General features: G+C 45.8%; 25 non-coding genes and 13 pseudogenes across 25 annotated transcripts; all 38 read left to right on the top strand.

The window, feature by feature from the left end:
• Positions 1 to 1,680: 1,680 nt before the first annotated feature.
• On the top strand, positions 1,681 to 1,789 carry LOC147265486 (5S ribosomal RNA; annotated as a pseudogene).
• A 310-nt stretch (positions 1,790 to 2,099) lies between these two features.
• LOC147265487 (5S ribosomal RNA) lies at positions 2,100 to 2,218 on the top strand. Its single transcript, XR_015113583.1, has one exon. It is a non-coding gene; the product is annotated as a 5S ribosomal RNA (ribosomal RNA).
• Positions 2,219 to 2,527: 309 nt separating this feature from the next.
• On the top strand, positions 2,528 to 2,646 carry LOC147265488 (5S ribosomal RNA). The gene has a single exon (XR_015114173.1). It is a non-coding gene; the product is annotated as a 5S ribosomal RNA (ribosomal RNA).
• A 310-nt stretch (positions 2,647 to 2,956) lies between these two features.
• LOC147265489 (5S ribosomal RNA) lies at positions 2,957 to 3,075 on the top strand (annotated as a pseudogene).
• A 309-nt stretch (positions 3,076 to 3,384) lies between these two features.
• LOC147265490 (5S ribosomal RNA) lies at positions 3,385 to 3,503 on the top strand. The gene has a single exon (XR_015113201.1). It is a non-coding gene; the product is annotated as a 5S ribosomal RNA (ribosomal RNA).
• Positions 3,504 to 3,814: 311 nt separating this feature from the next.
• LOC147265491 (5S ribosomal RNA) lies at positions 3,815 to 3,933 on the top strand. Its single transcript, XR_015113298.1, has one exon. It is a non-coding gene; the product is annotated as a 5S ribosomal RNA (ribosomal RNA).
• Positions 3,934 to 4,245: 312 nt separating this feature from the next.
• LOC147265492 (5S ribosomal RNA) lies at positions 4,246 to 4,364 on the top strand. The gene has a single exon (XR_015114928.1). It is a non-coding gene; the product is annotated as a 5S ribosomal RNA (ribosomal RNA).
• A 311-nt stretch (positions 4,365 to 4,675) lies between these two features.
• Positions 4,676 to 4,794, top strand: LOC147265493 (5S ribosomal RNA). Its single transcript, XR_015113935.1, has one exon. It is a non-coding gene; the product is annotated as a 5S ribosomal RNA (ribosomal RNA).
• A 296-nt stretch (positions 4,795 to 5,090) lies between these two features.
• LOC147265494 (5S ribosomal RNA) lies at positions 5,091 to 5,209 on the top strand. The gene has a single exon (XR_015115341.1). It is a non-coding gene; the product is annotated as a 5S ribosomal RNA (ribosomal RNA).
• A 311-nt stretch (positions 5,210 to 5,520) lies between these two features.
• Positions 5,521 to 5,639, top strand: LOC147265495 (5S ribosomal RNA). Its single transcript, XR_015113113.1, has one exon. It is a non-coding gene; the product is annotated as a 5S ribosomal RNA (ribosomal RNA).
• A 310-nt stretch (positions 5,640 to 5,949) lies between these two features.
• LOC147265496 (5S ribosomal RNA) lies at positions 5,950 to 6,068 on the top strand. Its single transcript, XR_015115332.1, has one exon. It is a non-coding gene; the product is annotated as a 5S ribosomal RNA (ribosomal RNA).
• Positions 6,069 to 6,378: 310 nt separating this feature from the next.
• LOC147265497 (5S ribosomal RNA) lies at positions 6,379 to 6,497 on the top strand. The gene has a single exon (XR_015114313.1). It is a non-coding gene; the product is annotated as a 5S ribosomal RNA (ribosomal RNA).
• Positions 6,498 to 6,807: 310 nt separating this feature from the next.
• LOC147265498 (5S ribosomal RNA) lies at positions 6,808 to 6,924 on the top strand (annotated as a pseudogene).
• Positions 6,925 to 7,235: 311 nt separating this feature from the next.
• Positions 7,236 to 7,354, top strand: LOC147265499 (5S ribosomal RNA). Its single transcript, XR_015113114.1, has one exon. It is a non-coding gene; the product is annotated as a 5S ribosomal RNA (ribosomal RNA).
• A 310-nt stretch (positions 7,355 to 7,664) lies between these two features.
• LOC147265500 (5S ribosomal RNA) lies at positions 7,665 to 7,783 on the top strand. Its single transcript, XR_015115343.1, has one exon. It is a non-coding gene; the product is annotated as a 5S ribosomal RNA (ribosomal RNA).
• A 310-nt stretch (positions 7,784 to 8,093) lies between these two features.
• On the top strand, positions 8,094 to 8,212 carry LOC147265501 (5S ribosomal RNA). The gene has a single exon (XR_015114315.1). It is a non-coding gene; the product is annotated as a 5S ribosomal RNA (ribosomal RNA).
• Positions 8,213 to 8,522: 310 nt separating this feature from the next.
• Positions 8,523 to 8,639, top strand: LOC147265502 (5S ribosomal RNA; annotated as a pseudogene).
• Positions 8,640 to 8,950: 311 nt separating this feature from the next.
• LOC147265503 (5S ribosomal RNA) lies at positions 8,951 to 9,059 on the top strand (annotated as a pseudogene).
• A 310-nt stretch (positions 9,060 to 9,369) lies between these two features.
• Positions 9,370 to 9,488, top strand: LOC147265504 (5S ribosomal RNA). The gene has a single exon (XR_015115511.1). It is a non-coding gene; the product is annotated as a 5S ribosomal RNA (ribosomal RNA).
• A 309-nt stretch (positions 9,489 to 9,797) lies between these two features.
• Positions 9,798 to 9,916, top strand: LOC147265505 (5S ribosomal RNA). The gene has a single exon (XR_015113633.1). It is a non-coding gene; the product is annotated as a 5S ribosomal RNA (ribosomal RNA).
• A 309-nt stretch (positions 9,917 to 10,225) lies between these two features.
• Positions 10,226 to 10,344, top strand: LOC147265506 (5S ribosomal RNA). Its single transcript, XR_015113634.1, has one exon. It is a non-coding gene; the product is annotated as a 5S ribosomal RNA (ribosomal RNA).
• Positions 10,345 to 10,655: 311 nt separating this feature from the next.
• Positions 10,656 to 10,774, top strand: LOC147265507 (5S ribosomal RNA). Its single transcript, XR_015113299.1, has one exon. It is a non-coding gene; the product is annotated as a 5S ribosomal RNA (ribosomal RNA).
• Positions 10,775 to 11,085: 311 nt separating this feature from the next.
• LOC147265508 (5S ribosomal RNA) lies at positions 11,086 to 11,202 on the top strand (annotated as a pseudogene).
• Positions 11,203 to 11,513: 311 nt separating this feature from the next.
• On the top strand, positions 11,514 to 11,622 carry LOC147265509 (5S ribosomal RNA; annotated as a pseudogene).
• A 310-nt stretch (positions 11,623 to 11,932) lies between these two features.
• LOC147265510 (5S ribosomal RNA) lies at positions 11,933 to 12,051 on the top strand. The gene has a single exon (XR_015114375.1). It is a non-coding gene; the product is annotated as a 5S ribosomal RNA (ribosomal RNA).
• A 311-nt stretch (positions 12,052 to 12,362) lies between these two features.
• Positions 12,363 to 12,471, top strand: LOC147265511 (5S ribosomal RNA; annotated as a pseudogene).
• Positions 12,472 to 12,781: 310 nt separating this feature from the next.
• Positions 12,782 to 12,900, top strand: LOC147265512 (5S ribosomal RNA). Its single transcript, XR_015112873.1, has one exon. It is a non-coding gene; the product is annotated as a 5S ribosomal RNA (ribosomal RNA).
• A 309-nt stretch (positions 12,901 to 13,209) lies between these two features.
• Positions 13,210 to 13,328, top strand: LOC147265513 (5S ribosomal RNA). Its single transcript, XR_015114422.1, has one exon. It is a non-coding gene; the product is annotated as a 5S ribosomal RNA (ribosomal RNA).
• Positions 13,329 to 13,638: 310 nt separating this feature from the next.
• LOC147265514 (5S ribosomal RNA) lies at positions 13,639 to 13,747 on the top strand (annotated as a pseudogene).
• A 310-nt stretch (positions 13,748 to 14,057) lies between these two features.
• On the top strand, positions 14,058 to 14,176 carry LOC147265515 (5S ribosomal RNA). The gene has a single exon (XR_015114984.1). It is a non-coding gene; the product is annotated as a 5S ribosomal RNA (ribosomal RNA).
• Positions 14,177 to 14,486: 310 nt separating this feature from the next.
• On the top strand, positions 14,487 to 14,605 carry LOC147265516 (5S ribosomal RNA). The gene has a single exon (XR_015114842.1). It is a non-coding gene; the product is annotated as a 5S ribosomal RNA (ribosomal RNA).
• A 310-nt stretch (positions 14,606 to 14,915) lies between these two features.
• On the top strand, positions 14,916 to 15,024 carry LOC147265517 (5S ribosomal RNA; annotated as a pseudogene).
• Positions 15,025 to 15,334: 310 nt separating this feature from the next.
• Positions 15,335 to 15,453, top strand: LOC147265518 (5S ribosomal RNA). The gene has a single exon (XR_015112874.1). It is a non-coding gene; the product is annotated as a 5S ribosomal RNA (ribosomal RNA).
• A 309-nt stretch (positions 15,454 to 15,762) lies between these two features.
• LOC147265519 (5S ribosomal RNA) lies at positions 15,763 to 15,881 on the top strand. The gene has a single exon (XR_015114423.1). It is a non-coding gene; the product is annotated as a 5S ribosomal RNA (ribosomal RNA).
• A 310-nt stretch (positions 15,882 to 16,191) lies between these two features.
• LOC147265520 (5S ribosomal RNA) lies at positions 16,192 to 16,300 on the top strand (annotated as a pseudogene).
• Positions 16,301 to 16,610: 310 nt separating this feature from the next.
• LOC147265521 (5S ribosomal RNA) lies at positions 16,611 to 16,729 on the top strand. The gene has a single exon (XR_015114995.1). It is a non-coding gene; the product is annotated as a 5S ribosomal RNA (ribosomal RNA).
• A 310-nt stretch (positions 16,730 to 17,039) lies between these two features.
• On the top strand, positions 17,040 to 17,158 carry LOC147265522 (5S ribosomal RNA; annotated as a pseudogene).
• Positions 17,159 to 17,468: 310 nt separating this feature from the next.
• On the top strand, positions 17,469 to 17,585 carry LOC147265523 (5S ribosomal RNA; annotated as a pseudogene).
• Positions 17,586 to 17,679: the final 94 nt, after the last annotated feature.

The raw sequence follows: 17,679 nt of genomic DNA on the forward strand, positions 1-17,679 counted from the left end.
TTACAGTTAAAAAATAAATTCATATGAAGGTCTTTAAGTTCTCTGAGTCTGTAAAAGATCAGTGATCTGAGAATAAGGAGAGGGGAAGAAGCCGTGTTTATATGTAACCTCAATTGTTACCTGTCAATCATTTCATTCCTGTCTTATCTTTGGGTGTATTAAGACCGCAAAAGCCAATGAGAGGAAAGTTACTGTGTAAGGGGTGGGACTAGTGGCGCAGGTTTGTGAGGTGAGTAGTTAGCGCGCATGGGGAGAGAAACAGAGGCAATGATCAGAGAGTTAAGAGGGGAGGCATCGTTTGTGTGGAGAGCATTTAAGTTTATTTTGGAGGTCGACGACTGGTGGTCCTGATGTAAACTTCTGTGTGACCTTCGAGAGGTGAATATTTATGCCTGTATTTGCGCTTTATCTAACTGTTATAGTGAAAAGAGACTGGATGTGTACATGGTTAGCGACGTGCTAGCTAGGGATAGCATTCCGTGCTAATGTGCCTGCAGATCGTAGCTTTAGCGTTGTAATATTTTTGGAGCGAAAGTAAAGGTAATGCGAATTCGACACGAGATAATGTTTGATAATTGTGGCTAAATTAAGATAATATGCTTGAAGGAGACGGATATTGGAGAGAGAGAGACGGGTTTCCAGCCGATGGCTCTGCTGTTCTGCTGTGCCCTGTCCTGCTGTGTTTTCTTCTTCGTGACTTTCGCTGTCCCGCCATTGCGTGTGAGTGTTTGGATTGTGACTTCCACCGCCATTGCCATTACCATTCAGACTCTCATCCTCCATTCCCGTTCTCCCCCTTCTAATAAAACCCTGGATTTGTGAGGACTAACATACACATGCACTTGCTTTTATTGTGTGCTCAGCTGCGAGTGAAGCGGCCATTACAGTTGTGAAGCCCCGACCGCACACGAGCTTCAATAAACAGGCCTGAAACAGGTAAAAATTTAATTTAAGGTGTTTCATATGAATGTGTGTGTGCCCACAGGTAAAATATTGAGTTTTAGTTGTTGTAAATTAAAGAATACCGTTTTAGAAGGTAACTTAAGGATTCTGAAAGGGATTAAATATGATGTATATTTTAAAAAAACAAAAGGGTTATCTTTTGTAGAGGAAACTTTTTTTCCTTACAATTGAGGTGTAAAGGATGACTTGAGGGTATTTTATGTGAAACTATCTAACTAAAAAAGATTTTGATTTTCAGTGAAACGAAAGTTCAGAACCAAGAAAGACACTGTTTGTTTTGTTTTGAAAATCCTCTTACTCATTGTTAATAATTTTGTTCATTGTATTTTTATAATACTAGAATATATTCAATTTTTATTTCATCCATCTCTGTGAACAAGTACCTGTGAAGGATTAATTTGCAATTCTTTTAACTTCAGCTTGAGGAAAGGGCAGCTTTGAGTCTTTGGGGACCAGCATGAGCGACCTTCCCTCACTCACTTCTTCTTGAAGCGCCTTTCCGCAGCTTTGAAATGGAATGTCATGCAGCGTGTAATTTGAAGTCGACAGATGGCAGATGCAGTACTTTTCTCTAGATGACATCAACATTCTTTTCTTTTATTGACAGGACACCTATTTGGCGTGTGAAAAGACCGTGAGGCTGTTGCGCTTCACTTTTTTTCTGAGGTTGTAAAGTGAGTGAAATGGATATAGAGCCCATGTGTGTAAGAGTCAAGGGCTTACGGCCATACCACTCTGAACACGCCCGATCTCGGAAGCTAAGCAGGGTCGGGCCTGGTTAGTACTTGGATGGGAGACCGCCTGGGAATACCAGGTGCTGTAAGCTTTTTTGTTTCATTGTGAGGAAAGGGCAGCTTTGAGTGTTTGGGGACCAACATGAGCGAGCTTCCCTCACACACCTTTTCTTGAAGCGCCCTCCACAGCTTTCGAATGGAATGTCATGCAGTGTGTAATTTGAAGTAGACAGATTGCAGATGCAGTACTTTTCTCTAGATGACATCAACATTCTTTTCTTTGTATTGACAGGACAACTATTTGGTGTGTAAAAAGACTGTGAGGCTGTTGCACATCACATTTTTTTTGAGTTTGTAAAGTGAGTGAAATGGATATAGAGCCCATGTGTGTGAGAGTCAAGGGCTTACGGCCATACCCCTCTGAACACGCCCGATCTCGTCTGATCTCGGAAGCTAAGCAGGGTCGGGCCTGGTTAGTACTTGGATGGAAGATCGCCTGGGAATACCAGGTGCTGTAAGCTTTTTTGTTTCATTGTGAGGAAAGGGCCGCTTTGAGTCTTTGGGGACCAGCATGAGCGAGCTTCCCTCACACACCTTTTCTTGAAGCGCCCTCTGCAGCTTTGGAATGGAATTTCATGCAGTGGTTAATTTGAAGAAGACAGATGGCAGATGCAGTACTTTTCTCTCGATGACATCAACATTCTTTTCTTTTATTGACAGGACACCGATTTGTCGTGTGAAAAGACCCTGAGGCTGTTGCGCATCACTTTTTTTCTGAGGTTGTAAAGTGTGTGAAATGGATATAGAGCCCATGTGTGTAAGAGTCAAGGGCTTACGGCCATACCACTCTGAACACGCCCGATCTCGTCTGATCTCGGAAGCTAAGCAGGGTTTGGCCTGGTTAGTACTTGGATGGAAGACCGCCTGGGAATACCAGGTGCTGTAAGCTTTTTTGTTTCTTTGTGAGGAAAGGGCAGCTTTGAGTCTTTGGGGACCAGCATGAGCGAGCTTCCCTCACACACCTTTTCTTGAAGCGCCCTCTGCAGCTTTGGAATGGAATGTCATGCAGTGGTTAATTTAAAGAAGACAGATGGCAGATGCAGTACTTTTCTCTCGATGACATCAACATTCTTTTCTTTGTATTGACAGGACACCTATTTGGCGTTTGAAAAGACCGTGAGGCTTTTGCACGTCACTTTTTTTCTGAGGTTGTAAAGTGAGTGAAATGGATATAGAGCCCAAGTGTGTAAGAGTCAAGGGCTTAGGGCCATCCCACTCTGAACACGCCCGATCTCGTCTGATCTCGGAAGCTTAGCAGGGTCGGGCCTGGTTAGCACTTGGATGGAAGACCGCCTGGGAATACCAGGTGCTGTAAGCTTTTTTGTTTCTTTGTGAGGAAAGGGCAGCTTTGAGTCTTTGGGGACCAGCATGAGCGAGCTTCCCTCACACACCTTTTCTTGAAGCGCCCTCTGCAGCTTTGGAATGGAATGTCATGCAGTGGTTAATTTAAAGAAGACAGATGGCAGATGCAGTACTTTTCTCTAGATGACATCAACATTCTTTTCTTTTATTGACAGGACACCGATTTGGCGTGTGAAAAGACCCTGAGGCTGTTGGGCATCACTTTTTTTCTGAGGTTGTAAAGTGTGTGAAATGGATATAGAGCCCATGTGTGTCAGAGTCAAGGGCTTACGGCCATACCACTCTGAACACGCCTGATCTCGTCTGATCTCGGAAGCTAAGCAGGGTCGGGCCTGGTTAGTACTTGGATGGAAGACCGCCTGGGAATACCAGGTGCTGTAAGCTTTTTGGTTTCTTTGTGAGGAAAGGGCAGCTTTGAGTCTTTGGGGACCAGCATGAGCGAGCTTCCCTCACACACCTTTTCTTGAAGCGCCTTTCTGCAGCTTTGAAATGGAATCTCATGCAGCGTGTAATTTGAAGTAGACAGATGGAGGATGCAGTACTTTTCTCTCGATGACGTCAACATTCTTTTCTTTGTATTGACAGGACAACTATTTGGCGTTTGAAAAGACCCTGAGGCTGTTGTGCATCACTTTTTTTCTGAGGTTGTAAAGTGAGTGAAATGGATATAGAGCCCATGTGTGTAAGAGTCAAGGGCTTACGGCCATACCACTCTGAACACGCCCGATCTCGTCTGATCTCGGAAGCTAAGCAGGGTCGGGCCTGGTTAGTACTTGGATGGGAGACCGCCTGGGAATACCAGGTGCTTTAAGCTTTTTTTTTTCATTGTGAGGAAAGGGCAGCTTTGAGTCTTTGGGGACCAGCATGAGCGAGCTTCCCTCACAAACCTTTTCTTGAAGCGCCTTTTTGCAGCTTTGAAATTGAATGTCATGCAGCGTGTAATTTGAAGTAGACAGATGGCAGATGCAGTACTTTTCTCCAGATGACATCAACATTCTTTTCTTTGTATTGACAGGACACCTATTTGGCGTTTGAAAAGACCGTGAGGCTTTTGCATGTCACTTTTTTTTCTGAGGTTGTAAAGTGAGTGAAATGAATATAGAGCCCATGTGTGTAAGAGTCAAAGGCTTACGGCCATACCACTCTGAACACGCCCGATCTCGTCTGATCTCGGAAGCTAAGCAGGGTCGGGCCTGGTTAGTACTTTGATGGGAGACCGCCTGGGAATACCAGGTGCTGTAAGCTTTTTTGTTTCTTTGTGAGGAAAGGGCAGCTTTGAGTCTTTGGGGACCAACATGAGCGAGCTTCCCTCACACACCCTTTCTTGAAGCGCCCTCCGCACCTTTGGAATGGAATGTCATGCAGTGGTTAATTTGAAGTAGACAGATGGCAGATGCAGTACTTTTCTCTCGATGACATCAACATTCTTTTCTTTGTATTGACAGGACAACTATTTGGTGTGTAAAAAGACCGTGAGGCTGTTGCACATCACATTTTTTTTTGAGGTTGTTAAGTGACTGAAATGGATATAGAGCCCATGTGTCTGAGAGTCAAGGGCTTACGGCCATACCACTCTGAACACGCCCGATCTCGTCTGATCTCGGAAGCTTAGCAGGGTCGGGCCTGGTTAGTACTTGGATGGAAGACCGCCTGGGAATACCAGGTGCTGTAAGCTTTTTTGTTTTATTGTGAGGAAAGGGCCGCTTTGAGTCTTTGGGGACCAGCATGAGCGAGCTTCCCTCACACACCTTTTCTGCAGCTTTGGAATGGAATTTCATGCAGTGGTTAATTTGAAGAAGACAGATGGCAGATGCAGTACTTTTCTCTCGATGACATCAACATTCTTTTCTTTTATTGACAGGACACCGATTTGGCGTGTGAAAAGACCCTGAAGCTTTTGCGCATCACTTTTTTTCTGAGGTTGTAAAGTGTGTGAAATGGATATAGAGCCCATGTGTGTGAGAGTCAAGGGCTTACGGCCATACCACTCTGAACACGCCTGATCTCGTCTGATCTCGGAAGCTAAGCAGGGTCGTGCCTGGTTTGTACTTGGATGGAAGACCGCCTGGGAATACCAGGTGCTGTAAGCTTTTTTGTTTCTTTGTGAGGAAAGGGCAGCTTTGAGTCTTTGGGGACCAGCATGAGCAAGCTTCCCTCACACACCTTTTCTTGAAGCGCCTTTCTGCAGCTTTGAAATTGAATGTCATGCAGTGTGTAATTTGAAGTAGACAGATGGCAGATGCAGTACTTTTCTCTAGATGACGTCAACATTCTTTTCTTTGTATTGAAAGGACAACTATTTGACGTGTGAAAAGACCCTGAGGCTGCTGTGCATCACTTTTTTTCTGAGGTTGTAAAGTGAGTGAAATGGATATAGAGCCCATGTGTGTAAGAGTCAAGGGCTTACGGCCATACCACTCTGAACACGCCCGATCTCGTCTGATCTCGGAAGCTTAGCAGGGTCGGGCCTGGTTAGTACTTGGATGGGAGACCGCCTGGGAATACCAGGTGCTGTAAGCTTTTTTGTTTCTTTGTGAGGAAAGGGCAGCTTTGAGTCTTTGGGGACCAGCATGAGCGAGCTTCCCTCACACACCTTTTCTTGAAGCGCCCTCCACAACTTTCGAATGGAATGTCATGCAGCGTGTAATTTGAAGTAGACAGATGGAGGATGCAGTACTTTTCTCTCGATGACGTCAACATTCTTTTCTTTGTATTGAAAGGACAACTATTTGACGTGTGAAAAGACCCTGAGGCTGCTGTGCATCACTTTTTTTCTGAGGTTGTAAAGTGAGTGAAATGGATATAGAGCCCATGTGTGTAAGAGTCAAGGGCTTACGGCCATACCACTCTGAACACGCCCGATCTCATCTGATCTCGGAAGCTAAGCAGCGTCGGGCCTGGTTAGTACTTGGATGGGAGACCGCCTGGGAATACCAGGTGCTGTAAGCTTTTTTGTTTCTTTGTGAGGAAAGGGCAGCTTTGAGTCTTTGGGGACCAGCATGAGCGAGCTTCCCTCACACACCTTTTCTTGAAGCGCCCTCCGCACCTTTGGAATGGAATGTCATGCAGTGGTTAATTTGAAGTAGACAGATGGCAGATGCAGTACTTTTCTCTAGATGACATCAACATTCTTTTCTTTGTATTGACAGGACACCTATTTGGAGTTTGAAAAGACCCTGAGGCTTTTGCACGTCACTTTTTTTCTGAGGTTGTAAAGTGAGTGAAATGGATATAGAGCCCATGTGTGTAAGAGTCAAGGGCTTACGGCCATACCACTCTGAACACGCCTGATCTCGTCTGATCTCGGAAGCTAAGCAGGGTCGGGCCTGGTTAGTACTTGGATGGGAGACCGCCTGGGAATACCAGGTGCTTTAAGCTTTTTTTTTTCATTGTGAGGAAAGGGCAGCTTTGAGTCTTTGGGGACCAACATGAGCGAGCTTCCCTCACACACCTTTTCTTGAAGCGCCCTCCGCACCTTTGGAATGGAATGTCATGCAGTGGTTAATTTGAAGTAGACAGATGGCAGATGCAGTACTTTTCTCTCGATGACATCAACATTCTTTTCTTTGTATTGACAGGACACCTATTTGGCGTTTGAAAAGACCGTGAGGCTTTTGCACGTCACTTTTTTTCTGAGGTTGTAAAGTGAGTGAAATAGATCTAGAGCCCATGTGTGTAAGAGTCAAGGGCTTACGGCCATACCACTGAACACGCCCGATCTCGTCTGCTCTCGGAAGCTAAGCAGGGTCGGGCCTGGTTAGTACTTGGATGGGAGACCGCCTGGGAATACCAGGTGCTGTAAACTTTTTTGTTTCATTGTGAGGAAAGGGCCGCTTTGAGTCTTTGGGGACCAGCATGAGCGAGCTTCCCTCACACACCTTTTCTTGAAGCGCCTTTCTGCAGCTTTGAAATTGAATGTCATGCAGTGTGTAATTTGAAGTAGACAGATGGCAGATGCAGTACTTTTCTCTAGATGACGTCAACATTCTTTTCTTTGTATTGAAAGGACAACTATTTGACGTGTGAAAAGACCCTGAGGCTGCTGTGCATCACTTTTTTTCTGAGGTTGTAAAGTGAGTGAAATGGATATAGAGCCCATGTGTGTAAGAGTCAAGGGCTTACGGCCATACCACTCTGAACACGCCCGATCTCGTCTGATCTCGGAAGCTTAGCAGGGTCGGGCCTGGTTAGTACTTGGATGGGAGACCGCCTGGGAATACCAGGTGCTGTAAGCTTTTTTGTTTCTTTGTGAGGAAAGGGCAGCTTTGAGTCTTTGGGGACCAGCATGAGCGAGCTTCCCTCACACACCTTTTCTTGAAGCGCCCTCCACAACTTTCGAATGGAATGTCATGCAGCGTGTAATTTGAAGTAGACAGATGGAGGATGCAGTACTTTTCTCTCGATGACGTCAACATTCTTTTCTTTGTATTGAAAGGACAACTATTTGACGTGTGAAAAGACCCTGAGGCTGCTGTGCATCACTTTTTTTCTGAGGTTGTAAAGTGAGTGAAATGGATATAGAGCCCATGTGTGTAAGAGTCAAGGGCTTACGGCCATACCACTCTGAACACGCCCGATCTCATCTGATCTCGGAAGCTAAGCAGCGTCGGGCCTGGTTAGTACTTGGATGGGAGACCGCCTGGGAATACCAGGTGCTGTAAGCTTTTTTGTTTCTTTGTGAGGAAAGGGCAGCTTTGAGTCTTTGGGGACCAGCATGAGCGAGCTTCCCTCACACACCTTTTCTTGAAGCGCCCTCCGCACCTTTGGAATGGAATGTCATGCAGTGGTTAATTTGAAGTAGACAGATGGCAGATGCAGTACTTTTCTCTAGATGACATCAACATTCTTTTCTTTGTATTGACAGGACACCTATTTGGAGTTTGAAAAGACCCTGAGGCTTTTGCACGTCACTTTTTTTCTGAGGTTGTAAAGTGAGTGAAATGGATATAGAGCCCATGTGTGTAAGAGTCAAGGGCTTACGGCCATACCACTCTGAACACGCCTGATCTCGTCTGATCTCGGAAGCTAAGCAGGGTCGGGCCTGGTTAGTACTTGGATGGGAGACCGCCTGGGAATACCAGGTGCTTTAAGCTTTTTTTTTTCATTGTGAGGAAAGGGCAGCTTTGAGTCTTTGGGGACCAACATGAGCGAGCTTCCCTCACACACCTTTTCTTGAAGCGCCCTCCGCACCTTTGGAATGGAATGTCATGCAGTGGTTAATTTGAAGTAGACAGATGGCAGATGCAGTACTTTTCTCTCGATGACATCAACATTCTTTTCTTTGTATTGACAGGACACCTATTTGGCGTTTGAAAAGACCGTGAGGCTTTTGCACGTCACTTTTTTTCTGAGGTTGTAAAGTGAGTGAAATAGATCTAGAGCCCATGTGTGTAAGAGTCAAGGGCTTACGGCCATACCACTGAACACGCCCGATCTCGTCTGCTCTCGGAAGCTAAGCAGGGTCGGGCCTGGTTAGTACTTGGATGGGAGACCGCCTGGGAATACCAGGTGCTGTAAACTTTTTTGTTTCATTGTGAGGAAAGGGCCGCTTTGAGTCTTTGGGGACCAGCATGAGCGAGCTTCCCTCACACACCTTTTCTTGAAGCGCCTTTCTGCAGCTTTGAAATTGAATGTCATGCAGCGTGTAATTTGAAGTAGACAGATGGCAGATGCAGTACTTTTCTCTAGATGACATCAACATTCTTTTCTTTGTATTGACAGGACACCTATTTGGCGTTTGAAAAGACCGTGAGGCTGTTGCACGTCACTTATTTTCTGAGGTTGTAAAGTGAGTGAAATGAATATAGAGCCCATGTGTGTAAGAGTCAAAGGCTTACGGCCATACCACTCTGAACACGTCTGATCTCGGAAGCTAAGCAGGTTTGGGCCTGGTTAGTACTTGGATGGGAGACCGCCTGGGAATACCAGGTGCTGTAAGCTTTTTTGTTTCATTGTGAGGAAAGGGCAGCTTTGAGTGTTTGGGGACCAGCATGAGCGAGCTTCCCTCACACACCTTTTCTTGAAGCGCCCTCCACAGCTTTGGAATGGAATGTCATGCAGTGGTTAATTTGAAGAAGACAGATGGCAGATGCAGTACTTTTCTCTAGATGACATCAACATTCTTTTCTTTGTATTGACAGGACAACTATTTGGTGTGTAAAAAGACTGTGAGGCTGTTGCACGTCACTTTTTTTCTGAGGTTGTAAAGTGAGTGAAATGGATATAGAGCCCATGTGTGTAAGAGTCAAGGGCTTACGGCCATACCACTCTGAACACGCCCGATCTCGTCTGATCTCGGAAGCTAAGCAGCGTCGGGCCTGGTTAGTACTTGGATGGGAGACCGCCTGGGAATACCAGGTGCTGTAAGCTTTTTTGTTTCTTTGTGAGGAAAGGGCAGCTTTGAGTCTTTGGGGACCAGCATGAGCGAGCTTCCCTCACACACCTTTTCTTGAAGCGCCTTTCAGCAGCTTTGAAATTGAATGTCATGCAGCGTGTAATTTGAAGTAGACAGATGGCAGATGCAGTACTTTTCTCTAGATGACATCAACATTCTTTTCTTTTATTGACAGGACAACTATTTGGCGTGTGAAAAGACCCTGAGGCTTTTGCGCTTCACATTTTTCTGAGGTTGTAAAGTGAGTGAAATGGATATAGAGCCCATGTGTGTAAGAGTCAAGGGCTTACGGCCATACCACTCTGAACACGCCCGATCTTGTCTGATCTCGGAAGCTAAGCAGTGTCGGGCCTGGTTAGTACTTGGATGGTAGACCGCCTGGGAATACCAGGTGCTGTAAGCTTTTTTGTTTCTTTGTGAGGAAAGGGCAGCTTTGAGTCTTTGGGGACCAGCATGAGCGAGCTTCCCTCACACACCTTTTCTTGAAGCGCCTTTCTGCAGCTTTGAAATGGAATCTCATGCAGCGTGTAATTTGAAGTAGACAGATGGAGGATGCAGTACTTTTCTCTAGATGACATCAACATTCTTTTCTTTTATTGACAGGACAACTATTTGGCGTGTGAAAAGACCCTGAGGCTTTTGCGCTTCACATTTTTCTGAGGTTGTAAAGTGAGTGAAATGGATATAGAGCCCATGTGTGTAAGAGTCAAGGGCTTACGGCCATACCACTCTGAACACGCCCGATCTTGTCTGATCTCGGAAGCTAAGCAGTGTCGGGCCTGGTTAGTACTTGGATGGTAGACCGCCTGGGAATACCAGGTGCTGTAAGCTTTTTTGTTTCTTTGTGAGGAAAGGGCAGCTTTGAGTCTTTGGGGACCAGCATGAGCGAGCTTCCCTCACACACCTTTTCTTGAAGCGCCTTTCTGCAGCTTTGAAATGGAATCTCATGCAGCGTGTAATTTGAAGTAGACAGATGGAGGATGCAGTACTTTTCTCTCGATGACGTCAACATTCTTTTCTTTGTATTGACAGGACAACTATTTGACATGTGAAAAGACCCTGAGGCTGTTGTGCATCACTTTTTTTCTGAGGTTGTAAAGTGAGTGAAATGGATATAGAGCCCATGTGTGTAAGAGTCAAGGGCTTACGGCCATACCACTCTGAACACGCCCGATCTCGTCTGATCTCGGAAGCTAAGCAGGGTCGGGCCTGGTTAGTACTTGGATGGGAGACCGCCTGGGAATACCAGGTGCTTTAAGCTTTTTTTTTTTCATTGTGAGGAAAGGGCAGCTTTGAGTCTTTGGGGACCAACATGAGCGAGCTTCCCTCACACACCTTTTCTTGAAGCGCCCTCCGCACCTTTGGAATGGAATGTCATGCAGTGGTTAATTTGAAGTAGACAGATGGCAGATGCAGTACTTTTCTCTCGATGACATCAACATTCTTTTCTTTGTATTGACAGGACACCTATTTGGCGTTTGAAAAGACCGTGAGGCTTTTGCACGTCACTTTTTTTCTGAGGTTGTAAAGTGAGTGAAATGGATCTAGAGCCCATGTGTGTAAGAGTCAAGGGCTTACGGCCATACCACTGAACACGCCCGATCTCGTCTGCTCTCGGAAGCTAAGCAGGGTCGGGCCTGGTTAGTACTTGGATGGGAGACCGCCTGGGAATACCAGGTGCTGTAAACTTTTTTGTTTCATTGTGAGGAAAGGGCCGCTTTGTGTCTTTGGGGACCAGCATGAGCGAGCTTCCCTCACACACCTTTTCTTGAAGCGCCTTTCTGCAGCTTTGAAATTGAATGTCATGCAGCGTGTAATTTGAAGTAGACAGATGGCAGATGCAGTACTTTTCTCTAGATGACATCAACATTCTTTTCTTTGTATTGACAGGACACCTATTTGGCGTTTGAAAAGACCGTGAGGCTGTTGCACGTCACTTATTTTCTGAGGTTGTAAAGTGAGTGAAATGAATATAGAGCCCATGTGTGTAAGAGTCAAAGGCTTACGGCCATACCACTCTGAACACGTCTGATCTCGGAAGCTAAGCAGGTTTGGGCCTGGTTAGTACTTGGATGGGAGACCGCCTGGGAATACCAGGTGCTGTAAGCTTTTTTGTTTCATTGTGAGGAAAGGGCAGCTTTGAGTGTTTGGGGACCAGCATGAGCGAGCTTCCCTCACACACCTTTTCTTGAAGCGCCCTCCACAGCTTTGGAATGGAATGTCATGCAGTGGTTAATTTGAAGAAGACAGATGGCAGATGCAGTACTTTTCTCTAGATGACATCAACATTCTTTTCTTTGTATTGACAGGACAACTATTTGGTGTGTAAAAAGACTGTGAGGCTGTTGCACATCACATTTTTTTTGAGGTTGTAAAGTGAGTGAAATGGATATAGAGCCCATGTGTGTAAGAGTCAAGGGCTTACGGCCATACCACTCTGAACACGCCCGATCTCGTCTGATCTCGGAAGCTTAGCAGGGTCGGGCCTGGTTAGTACTTGGATGGGAGACCGCCTGGGAATACCAGGTGCTGTAAACTTTTTTGTTTCATTGTGAGGAAAGGGCCGCTTTGAGTCTTTGGGGACCAGCATGAGCGAGCTTCCCTCACACACCTTTTCTTGAAGCGCCTTTCTGCAGCTTTGAAATTGAATGTCATGCAGCGTGTAATTTGAAGTAGACAGATGGCAGATGCAGTACTTTTCTCTAGATGACATCAACATTCTTTTCTTTGTATTGACAGGACACCTATTTGGCGTTTGAAAAGACCGTGAGGCTGTTGCACGTCACTTATTTTCTGAGGTTGTAAAGTGAGTGAAATGAATATAGAGCCCATGTGTGTAAGAGTCAAAGGCTTACGGCCATACCACTCTGAACACGTCTGATCTCGGAAGCTAAGCAAGGTCAGGCCTGGTAAGTACTTTGATGGGAGACCGCCTGGGAATACCAGGTGCTGTAAGCTTTTTTGTTTCTTTGTGAGGAAAGGGCAGCTTTGAGTCTTTGGGGACCAGCATTCGCGAGCTTCCCTCACACACCTTTTCTTGAAGCGCCCTCCGCACCTTTGGAATGGAATGTCATGCAGTGGTTAATTTGAAGTAGACAGATGGCAGATGCAGTACTTTTCTCTAGATGACATCAACATTCTTTTCTTTGTATTGACAGGACACCTATTTGGCGTTTGAAAAGACCGTGAGGCTTTTGCACGTCACTTTTTTTCTGAGGTTGTAAAGTGAGTGAAATGGATATAGAGCCCATGTGTGTAAGAGTCAAGGGCTTACGGCCATACCACTCTGAACACGCCCGATCTCGTCTGATCTCGGAAGCTAAGCAGGTTTGGGCCTGGTTAGTACTTGGATGGGAGACCGCCTGGGAATACCAGGTGCTGTAAGCTTTTTTGTTTCATTGTGAGGAAAGGGCAGCTTTGAGTGTTTGGGGACCAGCATGAGCGAGCTTCCCTCACACACCTTTTCTTGAAGCGCCCTCCACAGCTTTCGAATGGAATGTCATGCAGTGTGTAATTTGAAGTAGACAGATGGCAGAATCAGTACTTTTCTCTAGATGACATCAACATTCTTTTCTTTTATTGACAGGACACCTATTTGGAGTTTGAAAAGACCCTGAGGCTTTTGCACGTCACTTTTTTTCTGAGGTTGTAAAGTGAGTGAAATGGATATAGAGCCCATGTGTGTAAGAGTCAAGGGCTTACGGACATACCACTCTGAACACGCCCGATCTCGTCTGATCTCGGAAGCTAAGCAGGGTCGAGCCTGGTTAGTACTTGGATGGGAGACCGCCTGGGAATACCAGGTGCTGTAAGCTTTTTTGTTTCATGGTGAGGAAAGGGCAGCTTTGAGTGTTTGGGGACCAGCATGAGCGAGCTTCCCTCACACACCTTTTCTTGAAGCGCCCTCCACAGCTTTGGAATGGAATGTCATGCAGTGTGTAATTTGAAGTAGACAGTTTGCAGATGCAGTACTTTTCTCTAGATGACATCAACATTCTTTTCTTTGTATTGACAGGACAACTATTTGGTGTGTAAAAAGACCGTGAGGCTGTTGCACATCACATTTTTTTTGAGGTTGTAAAGTGAGTGAAATGGATATAGAGCCCATGTGTGTAAGAGTCAAAGGCTTACGGCCATACCACTCTGAACACGTCTGATCTCGGAAGCTAAGCAGGGTTGGGCCTGGTTAGTACTTTGATGGGAGACCGCCTGGGAATACCAGGTGCTGTAAGCTTTTTTGTTTCTTTGTGAGGAAAGGGCAGCTTTGAGTCTTTGGGGACCAGCATGAGCGAGCTTCCCTCACACACCTTTTCTTGAAGCGCCCTCCGCCCCTTTGGAATGGAATGTCATGCAGTGGTTAATTTGAAGTAGACAGATGGCAGATGCAGTACTTTTCTCTCGATGACATCAACATTCTTTTCTTTGTATTGACAGGACACCTATTTGGCGTTTGAAAAGACCGTGAGGCTTTTGCACGTCACTTTTTTTCTGAGGTTGTAAAGTGAGTGAAATGGATATAGAGCCCATGTGTGTAAGAGTCAAGGGCTTACGGCCATACCACTCTGAACACGCCCGATCTCGTCTGATCTCGGAAGCTAAGCAGGGTCGGGCCTGGTTAGTACTTGGATGGGAGACCGCTTGGGAATACCAGGTGCTGTAAGCTTTTTTGTTTCTTTGTGAGGAAAGGGCAGCTTTGAGTGTTTGGGGACCAGCATGAGCGAGCTTCCCTCACACACCTTTTCTTGAAGCACCCTCCACAGCTTTCGAATGGAATGTCATGCAGTGTTTCATTTGAAGTAGACAGATTGCAGATGCAGTACTTTTCTCTAGATGACATCAACATTCTTTTCTTTGTATTTACAGGACAACTATTTGGTGTGTAAAAAGACTGTGAGGCTGTTGCACATCACATTTTTTTTGAGGTTGTAAAGTGAGTGAAATGGATATAGAGCCCATGTGTGTGAGAGTCAAGGGCTTACGGCCATACCACTCTGAACACGCCCGATCTCGTCTGATCTCGGAAGCTTAGCAGGGTCGGGCCTGGTTAGTACTTGGATGGGAGACCGCCTGGGAATACCAGGTGCTTTAAGCTTTTTTTTTTCATTGTGAGGAAAGGGCAGCTTTGAGTCTTTGGGGACCAACATGAGCGAGCTTCCCTCACACACCTTTTCTTGAAGCGCCCTCCGCACCTTTGGAATGGAATGTCATGCAGTGGTTAATTTGAAGTAGACAGATGGCAGATGCAGTACTTTTCTCTCGATGACATCAACATTCTTTTCTTTGTATTGACAGGACACCTATTTGGCGTTTGAAAAGACCGTGAGGCTGTTGCACGTCACTTATTTTCTGAGGTTGTAAAGTGAGTGAAATGAATATAGAGCCCATGTGTGTAAGAGTCAAAGGCTTACGGCCATACCACTCTGAACACGTCTGATCTCGGAAGCTAAGCAAGGTCAGGCCTGGTAAGTACTTTGATGGGAGACCGCCTGGGAATACCAGGTGCTGTAAGCTTTTTTGTTTCTTTGTGAGGAAAGGGCAGCTTTGAGTCTTTGGGGACCAGCATTCGCGAGCTTCCCTCACACACCTTTTCTTGAAGCGCCCTCCGCACCTTTGGAATGGAATGTCATGCAGTGGTTAATTTGAAGTAGACAGATGGCAGATGCAGTACTTTTCTCTAGATGACATCAACATTCTTTTCTTTGTATTGACAGGACACCTATTTGGCGTTTGAAAAGACCGTGAGGCTTTTGCACGTCACTTTTTTTCTGAGGTTGTAAAGTGAGTGAAATGGATATAGAGCCCATGTGTGTAAGAGTCAAGGGCTTACGGCCATACCACTCTGAACACGCCCGATCTCGTCTGATCTCGGAAGCTAAGCAGGTTTGGGCCTGGTTAGTACTTGGATGGGAGACCGCCTGGGAATACCAGGTGCTGTAAGCTTTTTTGTTTCATTGTGAGGAAAGGGCAGCTTTGAGTGTTTGGGGACCAGCATGAGCGAGCTTCCCTCACACACCTTTTCTTGAAGCGCCCTCCACAGCTTTCGAATGGAATGTCATGCAGTGTGTAATTTGAAGTAGACAGATGGCAGAATCAGTACTTTTCTCTAGATGACATCAACATTCTTTTCTTTTATTGACAGGACACCTATTTGGAGTTTGAAAAGACCCTGAGGCTTTTGCACGTCACTTTTTTTCTGAGGTTGTAAAGTGAGTGAAATGGATATAGAGCCCATGTGTGTAAGAGTCAAGGGCTTACGGACATACCACTCTGAACACGCCCGATCTCGTCTGATCTCGGAAGCTAAGCAGGGTCGAGCCTGGTTAGTACTTGGATGGGAGACCGCCTGGGAATACCAGGTGCTGTAAGCTTTTTTGTTTCATGGTGAGGAAAGGGCAGCTTTGAGTGTTTGGGGACCAGCATGAGCGAGCTTCCCTCACACACCTTTTCTTGAAGCGCCCTCCACAGCTTTGGAATGGAATGTCATGCAGTGTGTAATTTGAAGTAGACAGTTTGCAGATGCAGTACTTTTCTCTAGATGACATCAACATTCTTTTCTTTGTATTGACAGGACAACTATTTGGTGTGTAAAAAGACCGTGAGGCTGTTGCACATCACATTTTTTTTGAGGTTGTAAAGTGAGTGAAATGGATATAGAGCCCATGTGTGTAAGAGTCAAAGGCTTACGGCCATACCACTCTGAACACGTCTGATCTCGGAAGCTAAGCAGGGTTGGGCCTGGTTAGTACTTTGATGGGAGACCGCCTGGGAATACCAGGTGCTGTAAGCTTTTTTGTTTCTTTGTGAGGAAAGGGCAGCTTTGAGTCTTTGGGGACCAGCATGAGCGAGCTTCCCTCACACACCTTTTCTTGAAGCGCCCTCCGCCCCTTTGGAATGGAATGTCATGCAGTGGTTAATTTGAAGTAGACAGATGGCAGATGCAGTACTTTTCTCTCGATGACATCAACATTCTTTTCTTTGTATTGACAGGACACCTATTTGGCGTTTGAAAAGACCGTGAGGCTTTTGCACGTCACTTTTTTTCTGAGGTTGTAAAGTGAGTGAAATGGATATAGAGCCCATGTGTGTAAGAGTCAAGGGCTTACGGCCATACCACTCTGAACACGCCCGATCTCGTCTGATCTCGGAAGCTAAGCAGGGTCGGGCCTGGTTAGTACTTGGATGGGAGACCGCTTGGGAATACCAGGTGCTGTAAGCTTTTTTGTTTCTTTGTGAGGAAAGGGCAGCTTTGAGTGTTTGGGGACCAGCATGAGCGAGCTTCCCTCACACACCTTTTCTTGAAGCACCCTCCACAGCTTTCGAATGGAATGTCATGCAGTGTTTCATTTGAAGTAGACAGATTGCAGATGCAGTACTTTTCTCTAGATGACATCAACATTCTTTTCTTTGTATTTACAGGACAACTATTTGGTGTGTAAAAAGACTGTGAGGCTGTTGCACATCACATTTTTTTTGAGGTTGTAAAGTGAGTGAAATGGATATAGAGCCCATGTGTGTGAGAGTCAAGGGCCTACGGCCATACCACTCTGAACACGCCCGATCTCGTCTGATCTCGGAAGCTTAGCAGGGTCGGGCCTGGTTAGTACTTGGATGGGAGACCGCCTGGGAATACCAGGTGCTTTAAGCTTTTTTTTTTCATTGTGAGGAAAGGGCAGCTTTGAGTCTTTGGGGACCAACATGAGCGAGCTTCCCTCACACACCTTTTCTTGAAGCGCCCTCCGCACCTTTGGAATGGAATGTCATGCAGTGGTTAATTTGAAGTAGACAGATGGCAGATGCAGTACTTTTCTCTCGATGACATCAACATTCTTTTCTTTGTATTGACAGGACACCTATTTGGCGTTTGAAAAGACCGTGAGGCTTTTGCACGTCACTTTTTTTCTGAGGTTGTAAAGTGAGTGAAATGGATCTAGAGCCCATGTGTGTAAGAGTCAAGGGCTTACGGCCATACCACTGAACATGCCCGATCTCGTCTGCTCTCGGAAGCTAAGCAGGGTCGGGCCTGGTTAGTACTTGGATGGGAGACCGCCTGGGAATACCAGGTGCTGTAAACTTTTTTGTTTCATTGTGAGGAAAGGGCCGCTTTGAGTCTTTGGGGACCAGCATGAGCGAGCTTCCCTCACACACCTTTTCTTGAAGCGCCTTTCT

This window comes from Aulostomus chinensis, chromosome 4 (genome assembly GCF_037954235.1).
Source record: "Aulostomus chinensis isolate RoL2024-O1b breed Wild chromosome 4, RoL_Achi_v1.0, whole genome shotgun sequence".
Taxonomy (NCBI): domain Eukaryota; kingdom Metazoa; phylum Chordata; class Actinopteri; order Syngnathiformes; family Aulostomidae; genus Aulostomus; species Aulostomus chinensis.